Source organism: Protopterus annectens, chromosome 5.part1 (assembly GCF_019279795.1).
Source record: "Protopterus annectens isolate FY-2018-M chromosome 5.part1, PAN1.0, whole genome shotgun sequence".
NCBI lineage: Eukaryota > Metazoa > Chordata > Ceratodontiformes > Protopteridae > Protopterus > Protopterus annectens.
The window spans coordinates 247535241-247549165 of NC_056736.1; the positions used below are offsets into that span (position 1 = coordinate 247535241).

Here is a 13925-nt window from a genome sequence, read left to right on the forward strand (position 1 = left end):
ACGACCATACATATTGTTCAATTTGTCAGACGTTTGTCCCTAAAACTCTTCATAGTAGGCTATTTTCCCTTTCATTGTATCTTGAGAACCAGCATCTTAAGCTTCTTGCTAAAGATACTATGGATGAAACTTCCTGCCTGGAGGGTCAGCCGTCAGGGAAGAAGAAGGTGCATAAGGTAAGAATGGAAACATCCGCTGTCCAGCCTCTGCCAGGAGTTTCTCCTGAGGTTATTACAAACCTGGAGTCTTGCCTGGCTGTATTGTCAGATTCCACTACCACATCTGGGTTGGAGGCCAGTGAGGATCTGGCGGGCAGCACATCCGACAAAGCTTTGCAGGTGTCTGTTTTGAGTGTTCATGGGGAACCACGGTTGATTGTTTCCGAGGGGTTTAGAGGGGTACCACAGTTTCTCTTTAGGGAAGAAATTCCTACTACAGTTATGGAATGCCATCCTGAGTCAGGTTCTTCTCAGGTTTCTAGGACAGACTTCCCCTTAAAAAGAAAGAGAAAACTAATCATGTTTCTTCTGCTCCTAGCGATCCACAAAGTGAGTGGCAGGCCTTTACCCAGGGGTTATTTAATGCTGTAGTGTTGTTAAGGCCTCATCAAGGATTTTTGGTTCCTGATCCTCCTTGGTCCTCTTCTGTCCCTAAAAGTCCCAGGGAATTGAATTCTTGTGAGGAAGAGTTGGATTCTGATGATGAATCCCTTGCTTTTTCTACCCAGATTCCTTCTCTTTTAGACTGTAGGTCTGAGGAGGAGGACTGTCATACTCTAGATAATCCTTCTGATGAAATTTCCTTTGGGAACACAATCTCTAGGATGATGGAATTTTTTAAGTGGGATTGTGCCCGACAGGATTGGTTAAGAACTCAGAATTACATTTAGAACTGATACAAATGTTTAACAGGCATGGATGTGAACTTCTGGACTGTCTTGTCAAAGATAACGACAAGAAAACGGTAAACCTTAATGAGAAAATCAAGCATGTAAATAATAGTATTGAATCAGATTTACTATTTAATTTTTATAAAGTGCAGTATGATAATATATTTAAGAATGTTGACCAATACATTATCGGGTTAAAAAATAAAAAAGAAAAAAAGTTAAAAAGAGATGAAAAGGATTATGCTGAACATAGAGCATATCCTCCGCCCCCCCAAGTCAAAACAGGCCTAACAATTATTGTGATGCAACTGATGGAGAATTTAGTGGTGACAATTATCAAACAACTGATACAAGGGATTCTGACATTAACCCTTTAGAATTCCCCCCTCTGAGGAGGTCAGAGAGGCTAAAGAACCAGAGAGGGGGAATGGGACAACACAATTACAACTACAGGGGAGGGGGAGGATTTATTAGAACTTATGAATTTATTAGAACAAATGAATGTATTGGGACAAACATTTTTGGAAAATTAATTTGAGGAAGTAAATGTGGAAAATGTTTTATGTGATGTTAACAATACAGAGGAGAGTCCTTTTCAGATTATTTGGAACAAAATTTGTGATTTTAAGGTATACAATTATAGTGAGTGCACTTTAAGTAATGATATTGCTGATATTTTTGAAAAAGGCCTTTCTTTTGTTCCAAGTAAAAAAGGAGGTCTGGATGAAGCTTTGATAGATTTAAAACTTTATACAAGAAAGCTAAATTTTCAATTTTGCTTTAAAGAAAGTGTTTCTGACAACAGCAGTGTAGATGTATGTAAAAAATCAAGTTCTTTCAATCCCCCTTTGTGTCCCATTGTGCAGACTTTTGAAAAGATGTGTGAATACGATATCCATATGATGTTTAAGGATAATGGTAGGTTGTCACAGGTAGGAAATAATTTGAGTGTAAATGAGATGGAATTATTACAGGAAATATGTGGAAATAAATTAATAAGGATCATGAAACCAGACAAGGGGGGTGGGTAACTAATTATGGATAAAAACACTTATATTAATAAGATGTTTGGGATTCTTTATACTGACACTTATTGTCAGATTAGTATTAATGAGAAAAACATTTTATATAGGAAAGTGGATATAATGTTGGAAGAACTTCTTCTAAATAGACAAATTACATTAGACGAATGGTCCTATATGGAAGTAAAATGTCCAAAGATTTCCACCTCTTTTGGTATACCAAAATTGCATAAAGATTTGAATACCCCCCCCTCCCCCGACCCATAGTTGATGCAAAAGAGTCAAAAACTTATTTTATAGCTAAATTTATAGATGCCCAATTGAAAAATATACTATCCAACTGTAACTGGATTGTAAAGGATTCATGGGATCTATTGAAAAATCAATAAAAGTATGTACAATCACAACCTTATTTTTGTAACTATAGACGTCAGGGATTTGTCTTCTGTCATCCCTCACGACATTGGTATTGAATGGTTTTACTCATACCTATGTCGTTTTACTGAAATGATTCATGACAAAATACTTATGATTAGGAGCCTCATGGAAATTATTCTGGACACCAACATCATTGTTGTTGAAGAACAACTATTTAAACAATATAAATGTGTAGCTATGGGGGCTACTTGTGCACCCATTTTTGCTAACTTAGTTCTAGCATTTTGGGAGAAAGAATACATTTTTACTAGTCCTTATGAAAAGCTTTGGAAATATTATGGGCGGTACCTAGACGATATAGTCATTTTATGGAATGGCAGTGAAGATATACTAAATGAATTTCTTGGCTTCATTAAAGAAAGTACAACTTTTCTAGAATTTTCACACACCATCTCATATGATAAAATAGACTATTTGGACATCACCATTAGTAAAAATAGATTCAATAATTGTTTTGAGACTACCATCTTCAGAAAACCTACATATTCTAATTCACTTTTGCATTTTACCAGTTTTCACCCCCTCCATCAGAAAAAGGCATTAGTGAAAGGGCAGGGAGTGAGACTGGCAAGGATGGTGTCTAACCACCATGAGTTTTTAGATCAAATATACACCTTAAAAGGAATGTTGGCAAACAGGGGGTATCCCCAAGGGTTTGTCAACAATATTTTAAAAGAGGTAGTAACCACGAGGGAACAAGGAATATTTGTTCCTTTATTAGGAAAAGGTTCTGACACTCCTTTTGAAGGGGAACATAGAATGGAGAATAAGACATTTAATAGAGCTGCTATTTTTAAATATAACCAGCAGTTCACAAATATTAGTAATATAATACAACATAATTGGAATTTATTTAACACCAATAAGGAATATTTGGACATTGTAGGAACAAGTCCTAATATAGTATACAAAAAGAACACGACTATTAAAAATATGCTAGAAAGAGCGCAAGAAGTCTACTCTGGGACTGGGGGTATGTACAAATGTGGGTTTTGTTCACAATGTAAGCACATTTTGGAAGGAATGGAACTATATATTCCAAATTATGGGAAATATACCTACAAAAAGAAATACACTTGTAGTAGTAAGGCTGTTGTGTATATAGGGATGTGCACTGAGTGTCCCTGTTTTTATATTGGTAAGACAGTTAACACACTCAGGAGTAGAATGTATCAACACTTCTACGATATCAACAAGCAGGATATGAAAAATGTATTGTCTAGCCATATTAAGATCAACACAGGACATAATTTTAGATTTTCAGTCCTTGAACAAGTTACACTGGGGGACAGAGGGCGTCCCCTGAATGACTATTTGGAAAATAGGGAACTTAGATGGCAGTTAAAAACCAATGCAGCACAATTCCCAGGGTTAAACACTAGTATTTCTATCAGCTCTGTCCTTAGACTAAAAATGGAAGGTTATTTATAAAATTGCCATATAAAAGAAAACAAAGGAAAAAAAAAATTTCACATAACATATCACTACATACACATCTTTTACATACATAGACTCTAAGAATTTTGTAAGTTAGTTTTGATAAAGAGTATAACTATTTTAGCCTTTTTAGGGTATATAAATATGTTTTTTAATGTATGAAAGGGTTACTTAATTAATTATGATGTCATTAATTAATGAATTTGTTGGGTGTGGGATATAAAAAGGGTCAGTTTTGTCTTGTTTGTTCGTCATTCTGAAGAAGTTTTTATTAAAAATCAAAAGCGCTAAATATATATACAGTGTGGATCCTATCTTTCTTTCCTTGTGGCCTACAGTTTGTTACAGGTTTTGGATTTTTGGACTTTTGCTTATTCTACCCAGATTCCTTCTCTTTTAGACTGTAGGTCTGAGGAGGAGGACTGTCATACTCTAGATAATCCTTCTGATGAAATTTCCTTTGGGAACACAATCTCTAGGATGATGGAATTTTTTAAGTGGGATTGTGCCCAGATTTCAGATAGCCATAAGAGGCATTATGAGTTACTGCAGGTGGAATCTTCTAAACCTGCAGCCATTCCTCCTGTCTTGACTGCTTTATTGGATGTTTTTTCCAATTCCTCTAAAGCACCAGATTCTCTGCTCCCAAGAAGTCTAATAGGTTTTATAGGGTGCCTGAGGATCATTTATTTTTGTTTAAATGTTCTGCTGTTGACCCTTCTGTGGTGACTAAAGTCTCTGACAATTCATCTCAATTGCTTCCTTTGTCCAAGTTACTGCCTTCTGATAAAGACAGTAGAACCATGGATAGGCTGGGTGCGAAGGATTATACTTATACTTTGGCTACTGTAGCGTTTCGGGCTATTAACTATCAGACTCATATCTCTAGGTGTGCGTTTGCTCTCTTTCTCAGGCTTGGTAGCTTTTTTCTGATCTTCCAAACTCTGAGTAAATCTTCTACTCTTTCCTTGCTAGGGACTTCCTCTCAAGTAGTTTGTCATTCTATTGAAAGTAGTTATGATGCGGCAGATGCCTCTTCTAGGGCTGTTGCTTTTAGTTCAGTTCTGAGGAGGTATTATTGGCTTAGGCTTCAACCTTTACCCAATGATGTTAAGGCTAAGTTGATGGATGCTCCTCTGGATAATAAACTTTTGTTTGGGGAAGTGGCTGCTGGTTTATTTAAGTCTCTTCAGGGAAAGGAGAAGGCTTTACAGGAACTTAAACATGTCTTTATTACTCCTGTGCCTAAATTTCAGTGAGACTGCTCTTCTAAGCCAGCCTTTGTTCGTAAGCAATCTCACCCTCCTTCTCAAGGTAAAAAGGGTGATAAATGGACTCCTCCTACTAAGGCCACTCAGACTGAAGGGATTCTAAAGCCTTCCTTTCCTGACAAACCAAGTGCTGTCTGACTATCCACCTGTTCCCAGCCACATTCCTCTTTCTCTTAGCCTTTCTCGTTCTCTTCCTGGCTTTGAATCACCCAGGATTCTTGGGTTCTGTCAATCATCCAGCAAGGGTACTTCATGGTCTGGATTTTCCATCCTCTTTTTATGGGCATTCTTCAGCCTGCTTGGGAACAACTTCCTTTTTCCTCAGGGTACAATCCCAAGAGATGCATGTGTCCTAAAGAGGGAGAGGGTTTTATTCAAGAATGTTTCTTGTGAACAGAAAAGAAGGTACTTGGAGACCTATTCTAGACCGCTGTCATCTAAACACCTTTCTGAAGGTGCCTTCCTTTCAGATGTTGTACCTTCAGACCCTTTTTCCTCTCTTGCTCCCTCAGGCCTTTTCCGGTGTCTCTGGATCTCAAAGATGTTTATCTCCATATTCCAATCCATCCTGTTTTCTGGAGTTTTTGCATTTCTCTGTTGCTTCCTGGAATTTTCTGTTCTGGGCTTTGCCCTTTGGCCTTTCAACTGCCCCAAGGGTATTCACCAAATGCTTTGCTCCTGTGATTGCTTTTTGCAGGCTTTAAGGGATCCAAATATTTCCTTATTTATATGACCTGCTGATTCAGGTATCCTCTCCAGAGGCCCTTTTTGCAAAATCCTCGTTTTACCATTTTTCTTCTTCAGAGCCTGGGGTTCACGAGAAACTTCAAAACGTCTTCCCTGACTCCTTCTCAGGATCACATCTTTCTGGGTTGCAGGATTCAAATGGTGCCAATACTGGCATCCCTGCCTCCTCCAAAGGCCTTAACTCTCATTTCTTTCTTTTAAACTCTTCTTCTTCTGGTCTCCATTACAACCAGGGAGTTTGTGGCTTCCACCATTTTGACACTCCCTCTGACAAAATTCCACATAAGGAAGTTCCAGTGGTTTCTGAAGTTGGTGTGGCTTCAGCATGCACATCCTCTAGACTTTCCAGTTCCTCGTTTCCTGTGTCTGAAGAAAGAACTTCTGTGGTGGATTCAGCAGTTGTCTCTGAATCCAGGGCTCCCTTTTCAACCTCCTCTTCCCTTGCAGGATCTGTTCACAGATGCTTCATACGTGGGATGAGGAGCAACGTTTCACTTCTTGATGGTTCAGGGAGAGTGGTCACCTCATCAGCAGAGCACATCAACATCAAAGAGATGAGAGCTCTTATGCTGGCTCTTCAGGCCTTTCATCCTCTCTTCTCTCTGGGGCCTTTCAAGGTATTCACAGACAATACCACAGTTATGTGGAATAACAACACACAGTTGGGTACAGGATCTCACTCTATTTGCCAGCTGGCACTTCTGGTATGGGACCAAATATCAAGTGACTCTTCAGGTGGTTTATTTCCTTCAGATCAGAACATTGTGGCAGAAAATTTGAGCATGTCCTTCACCCACTCCCATGAATGGATGCTTCACAGGAATGTGTTTCTGGACATTGTTCACCAGTGGGTACTCCTCAAGTAGATCTCTTTGCCTCCCCTCTGAACAGACAACTTCCTCTGTTTTGTGTCAGAGTCCCAGGTCCTCTGGTATGGAAGCTGGACACCCTCTCATTTTCATAGAAGGGGATGTTTCTTTATACATTCCCTCTCTTTCCTCTCATTCTGAGAGTCCTGTTCAAGATTCAACAGGATACTCCCAAAATCTTGTTGGTGACTTCCTTTTGGCCATGACAGCACTGGTTCCCTCTATGTCTCCCTCTAGCCAAGGGCAGTCATCACAAGTTACCTCACAGGGTGGATCTCCTCACACAGGACAAGGAGTCTCTCTTCCATTCCCACCTGTCCACACTTCAACTGACACTGTGGGTGATAGTATTTTGATCCCTTGTAGACACCTTTTTTCTGAGGACTTGCTGCAGGTCCTGCAGGAGGCCAGGAAACCTACTACTAGGAAATCCTACTTGTCTAAATGGAAGAGGTTTTCTGTTTAGTGTCTTTCCCCTGACCTGGACCCACTTTCTGTGGATGTTGCTTTGGTTCTCTTTTATTTGTATGAGTTGCTCAATGTAGGTTTGGCATGTTCTTTTATTAAGGCCCAGTTATCAGCTCTTTCTGCTTGTCTGCCTTTAACTAACCCATTAGCTTCTTGATTTGAAGCTAAGCAAATTCTTAAAGGCTTCCTCCCTGGGATCTTAATTTCATTCTGGAATTCTGGAAAAAATGACGTGGGCTCCTTTTGAGCCTGCTGTTTCAGCTTCCTTGCAACATTGTTCTTGGAAGACAGTTATTTTGTTACCTCTTACTTCTTCCAGATGGGTGTCTGAGTTGCAAGCCCTTATGGCTTGTCCACCTTTTTTGATATTTCATGAGGACAGGATGTCCTTGCGTACTAATCCTTCTTTCATGCCAAAGGTGGTTAATGAATTGTCACTTAATCAGTCTATTAATTTGCCTACTTTTTCTCCTCTCCACAATCTAACAATGAGAGGGTGCTGCATACCTTAGATGTGCATAGACAGCTCAGATTTTATTTGGATAAAACTAAAGCGATGAGAAAATCTGACCAGTTCTTTGTTTCATATCATCCTAGGTATTTAGGTTTGAATGTTTCCAAGCAAACTATTTCCACTTGGATTTCAAGGCCATTTCATTTTGTTCCACGTTTCATGGCGAGAGCCTTCCTTCTTCTGTAAAGGCTCATTCTACTAGAGATGTGGCTTCTTCTGGTGCTTTTTTCAAAGGGTTAGACACTAATTCTATTATTGAAGCTGCTATCTAGACTTCTGTGCATACCTTTACCCAACATTATTAGCTGGATGGTATCTCTAGAGTTAGAGCTGGTTTTGCTGATGCCATTCTTCATGGCTTCTAAGAGGGCTTTGCTGCTGTTTCCTCCTCCCAAGTTTAGATTCCCTTGCCTTCACCACTGCAGTATTCACTCCCTTCCTCCATCCCCCCTAGTCTTTTTTCCTTCCTGGGTGTGCAGGTTCTCCTTGGTTTTCCTTGGACTGCTGTTCCAACTGGGGCAATTAGTTCTGAGGATGGTACACCTGAATGTCACCTTTATGCCCTACGCTACACAAGGAGTGTGTAGGTGATGTTCAGCATACCTTAAAGCATTGGTAAACTTTGGTAAACTGGCTGGGCAGTGCGCTTCATGGCAGGGAATCCCCATTTGTAATGAATACTTCAGCATTGAAGGCAAGGACATCTACCATTATGGAAAGATTTTACACAACTGTACTTTTTTAGGGTTCCTTTAATAATTCACAGGTGTTTTTTCTGGTGTTTTCATTGGAGATTTGTTTCTCCAGTTATTCCCCTTTGTCTTCAGTTATGTTTTTTTAATATTTGTTTCTCCAGTTATTCCCCTTGTTTTCAGTTACATTTTTTTTAGTATTGTGATAATCCTGACTGGATGTTTCCCGTAGGTAGGCTGTTTTCTCCTAGATTTTATCTTGATAGGACTTGTTTGCAGTGGTGAGATATTGATTTTCTTAACTCATAATTGTCTCAGATGTTTTCATTCATTGATTGTTTGCTTAGTCATTTGTTATGTAAAGTGTCAATCCCCTTTTAATGAAAAATAAAATATTTGTTCTCTGGGAGTAGCTTCTCATTTATTTTAAGACAATTCATTTCCAGGCATTAGTGGCTTAATAACCACATTTTCTAGACAAAAGTCTGTAGTGTAGACAAAGGCAGAATGAATTAAAAAAATTAACTATTTATACAGATGCACCAGAAAGCATATGTTTTCAGCGGGATAGAGCAGAATGCGAATAAAACAGGATACTATGCAAAATCCTATGTATCTGAGTGGAATTTTGGGTGAAGTGGTAGTTTTTGATATCCCCACCCATTTAATCTTCTGAAGAACATACAGTAAAAACATACTACTACTACTACTACTACTACTACTACTACTACTACTACTAATAATAATAAATAGAAGATAAGTGAAGAACTGTATAAGTTAGCAGTGTTAAACAGTGACTACTTTTATAAATTTCAATATTTCAATTTACGACTCTTATTTGCTGCAGAAAAATAGTCTTCTTCTGTAGAATGATTTGACGAGTTGTAAGATGTTAAATATGGGTGCTCATGGTACTAGGCTTATTTCCAGCAGGGTCAAGAATTTAAAGTTGCCATTTTGTCACCTTTCAGGTTAAATTGATTAATTGTTAAGATTTTCTTGTTAATTATTATTATTATTTTATTAATTCTTGTTTATAAAGATTATAAAATAAAAAATACTAATGCGTATAATAATATTATATGTTATTTAACATTACTATGCATAGGCAGTTACAGATTTTGATTTGGGTGGGGTTGTAAGTTTAATCTTACAGTTATGGTATTATTTAGCAGTATTAAAATAAGGGCCTATACCACATAGTCAAAGTTTTATAACTTCGAAAACGGAATGTTTGAACCATTCCGTTCGAAGTTACAAAACTTCAACTAGAGATAAAAAAAAAAAAAGAAGTAAAAACAAAATAAACTGTTGTAAGCAGGGGGAAATGCCCCTGCATCCCCCACGTGGGGGGCTGCACCCCCACACCCACCACTACTTAAATATACCAACTCCAAGATCGCACCACATTGAAATGAATGGAAACCTCCCCTTATGGAGATTTCCGTTTAAATGCTTGAACTTGTACAAGTTCGAACTTATAGTCCCGACCATATGGGGTTCGAACTTGTACAAGTTCAACTATGTGATAGGAACCCTTAAAATAAGTATTGTTTTTTATTGTTAGTTATCACATAGATATGAAAATATTTAGTGTATTTTAATTCTGTAGTAATTTGAAAGTTATGGGCATTAATTTTAAGGAACATTTATTCAAGTTTATCTATTCCTTGACCACCAAGCTAATTATGATTTAGTCCTAATGTTTAAGATTCTAGGTATACCCCCCTTTTTATTTTGCTAATAAATTAACTCCCATGTTCATTCCTGCTAATGCTTACTTTTTTTTCTTTCAGGAGAATGAGTTCAATTCAATAGTTAAGAGAGGTGGCACAGAATATTATAGGTGACTAGTGTCTTTTTTCAGTAGTTATCCTCAAGTACTTCAGTGGAATATTTGGGTGAGTCTCCACATCCCAATTCAAAAAGGAGCAGTCACCAGTTGTTTGTGGCAGTAGGATTGGCAACTATTGGGCATGCACTTTGAAGATAGCTATTACTTCAACATGGTCATGCCCATGGGCTGTTCGCTGGCGTGCTCCACCTGTGAAACATTTATCATTGACTTGACAGTGATGTTGGAAGCTGAGGCCCCTTTATATTGTAATGTGAATTACAAAGGTGATTTCAAACTGTGGATGAAGCAGACTCTGGTACCATGGAACGTCTGTGCACATTTTAGGATTTATGTCAACAGATTTGGGTGCCCACATTTTAGGACCAAATAGAAGGCCCTGCTATGAGCTTTGCATTTCTGAAGATTGAAGTGGCTGTGATTTACGCTTCTTTTTGATTACTGCATGACAGGTTGTTAACTCATATGTCTTGCATTAGGTTTTTGCATGCAGTCAAAGAAGTCAAGATTGGGAAAGGTTATGGAGCTATGTTGTCTTTTAAATTTTCATATGCAGGGCTGTAGTTCTAGGAAGGCCATATACCATATCATTGGTTAACCTTTTGCCAGGACAATGGTTCTCTGCTCCATGGCCTTCCTCCTGGTCTAGTGAAGAAAGACGACATAACTGCTTTGGAGTTGATGCTCATTTGGGTTGCTGTAGTCATTTGGCAAGAAGATTTATGAAACAAAACAGTAGAGTTTTAGTTAGACAATAAAGCTGTTGTGCAATTTTTTTTTACTTAATGGTTGTCCAGATTTGTGTTTTTTCAGTCAATATTAAGGCTTTTAGTGCTTCATTGTGTTTTCACTGTGATGCGCATTCCAAGTACTCATAGTGTGCTTGCTGATGCTGTTTCTTGTCTGCAGGTCTCTAAGTTTTGGCTGTTGGCTCCAGAGGCAGAAGAGTTGCCCACTATAATTCCAGATGAAGTATGGCTGATTGGAGAAGACTAGCTCATTTCCTCTGTTAAAATTCTTGGACATCCAATATCAAAAAGGCATATGGGAGCAGCTGTCAGTGCTTGCAGGTGTTTTTGTTTGACCGTTCCTGAAGAAGAGAGAATGTGTTCTCTCCAATTAATTTTCCAGTATTTAACATTTTGTTGGTTTAAAGGTGAAGCTGCTAATACTGCTGCATCTGTCATTTCTCAGCCTATTTGCCAGAATGTATGGATTTCATAATGTAACAAAACATTGAATGGTGGTGAGATTATTAAAAGGCTGGGAGAGTTTCAAAAGCATTCTTTCTGATTTAAGTTGCCCGATATGGAAATATCTGTTGAAGTCCATTTTAAGAAGCATTCACACCATATCACCCTAGTTGTAAGATTTATGAAACTTGGGCTACCTTATTCACTTGGTTGTATGATGGGGCATTTCATATTACTGAAATACTAGGGTCATGAAATAAAATCATATATCATTGGTTGATGATGCTCTTATAGGATGGATTCCCAGGACAGACACCAATAAAACAGGTCAAGGTTATCAGGTGATACTGGATTCCCTTAGTTTGGACTGCACCAGTCTAACACCCTCTATAGCCTTACTTGGGCCCTTCTGCCCTGGGGGGGGTCTGATATTTACTTTTCCTAGTGGGTCTCAGGACCTCAATATCCACTTACACAAGGCCCTATTTTGCCAAGGTTTGCCATCCATTGGTTAAATCTCTCAATCATTTAGGATGGGTTGAGCCTCAGATTTGGCTATTGAGGATAGAGCTGATTAAGAGGACAGGTAGATGGGTCTCACATGCTTATTTGGATGGTATTTGTTAATGTTAATTCTGTCAGGGGGTTGGGGTGGTACCATTGTATTTATTTATTTATTTGTTTGTTTTTCTTTACTGGGAAAGTCTGTCTGGAAACTGAAATGCCCATTTTCAGTGGAAGTCCAGGGAGAAAAGATTTAAAACAAGAACAAAGAAAAACAGTCAGCAGAGCATTACTTACAAAGTATTTCAAAGCAAGCAGTCAACAAACATTATTTACAAAGCATATCAGACTAAGACAACACACATTTTTAAGATATTGTAAGAATAATCAAAAATACGGTATTAATACACTTATACAGTATCAGTAGTGGACAGAGTTAGGATTGCATACTTCAAACTGTAGGTGTGGTAAAGTTGCTTATTTTGTTAGTTGCCATGTAATATTTTTGGGCAGATTTGAATTGTTGCAGCTTATTTTAAAGCATGATGTGCTTTGGAAGTTTGTTCCATGCCTTGTAGGTGATGACAGAGAATAGTGAGTCACCTTAATAAGTATTTGATTTAGTAGCAACAGTTTGTTTAAGTCTTGACAATCTTAGGGTTCTATTTAGTACATGCCATTGGATTAGATATGAGAGAGAGGGTGTTTAAAATGGATGGTGAAGTATTTTATGTGCTGTGAGTAGCTTGGACAGGGTAATGTGTTGAGGAAGTTGAAGACAGTTGAAGGTATTCAGCAACATGCAGTGGTGGGAGTGATTTGGGAGGCTGCAGGCAAATTTGCTAATTTTGTTTTAGGTGCTTTCTAGTTTCTGTCTGGTATAAGAGTTGAGATTTGTGAATATTGTTAAGGCATGCAAAAGGGGAGGAGGGAGAATGGAAGTCGGAACTATTTTTACTATGATCTCTTAGCAGGTGCTTTGCTGTGCAAAGAGAGCCTAGTTTGAACTGTGTTTTTTTTCCTGCAGTGTCAATGTGCAGATCAAATTTAACTTGTTATCAGTGATAAATCCTAGTTATTTTGTCTTGGTGAAGTTTTAAAGTTTGTTGTTGTTTAAGGAAATAATATTAAGGTTAGTGTTGTTTTGATTTATGTTTTTTGGAAGGAATATGACCAGTTTGGTTTTGTTTGGGTTTAAGTGTAATTGAGATTTAGTTAACCAATTTTCTGTAGAGATGAAAGCTTCCTGTGTGATGATTTCTAAGGTATGGCACTGAGCAAAAAAAAAAAAAAGTCATGAGCATATTGTATTATACTGGCGAGTTTTAATTCCTTGTGCATGTCATTAATGAAAATATTGAAAAGTATTGACCCAAGTATGGAGCCTTGGTGGACTCCTACAGTAATTGAAGGAAGGTGGGGTGGGAGTCATTCCATTTTACAGTCTATATATGATTGTTTAGATAGGTGGCGAACCACCTAGTTAAGAGAGTTATGTAGCCTATAAGATTTAGTCTTTGGAGGAGTACTTGGTTTTAGACCATGTTGAAGGCTTTTGACAAGTCTATGAAAAGGGTGGTGACAAAATTACCTATGTTTTTGCTTTGATTAATGGTATCTAGGAAATGTAGTAGGGCAGTTTTGGTGCTGTGATGAGGTTGAATGCCACTCTGAGTAGGAGAATATAATTAATTATCAAATAGAAAGGCTAGGAGTTGCAGATGTTTGCATTTCTCAAGTACTTGGAGGGGGGGTTGCTACAGGAAGATATTTTGACAGTTTGGTGGTTGTGCCACCATTATATAATGGAATTATGAAGGAAACTTTCCATAGGGCTGTGATGTAGTTTTCTGTAATGTATTTTTGTATTGCATTTGTTTGATTGGTTGTTAGATTGAGACGGGGTGTGGAGCTGTGGTCTGGTGGGGTTAGCTGATGAGGGTATATGGTATTATTTGTGTAAAGTATAGTAGTGGATATGAAGTGTTTGTTAAATTTCTCTGCAATGTCCTTGCTGAATTATGAT

At 38.1% G+C, this 13925-nt stretch overlaps 1 long non-coding RNA gene across 1 annotated transcript in view; it reads left to right on the plus strand.

Moving 5' to 3' along the window:
* Nucleotides 1-11458, plus strand: part of LOC122803351 — a 76790-nt gene extending 65332 nt beyond the window's left edge. Inside the window, exon 3 of the long non-coding RNA XR_006365109.1 lies at nt 11112-11458. This is a non-coding gene — a long non-coding RNA (uncharacterized LOC122803351). The remainder of the gene's footprint in view (nt 1-11111) is intronic.
* The last annotated feature ends 2467 nt before the right edge of the window (nt 11459-13925 follow it).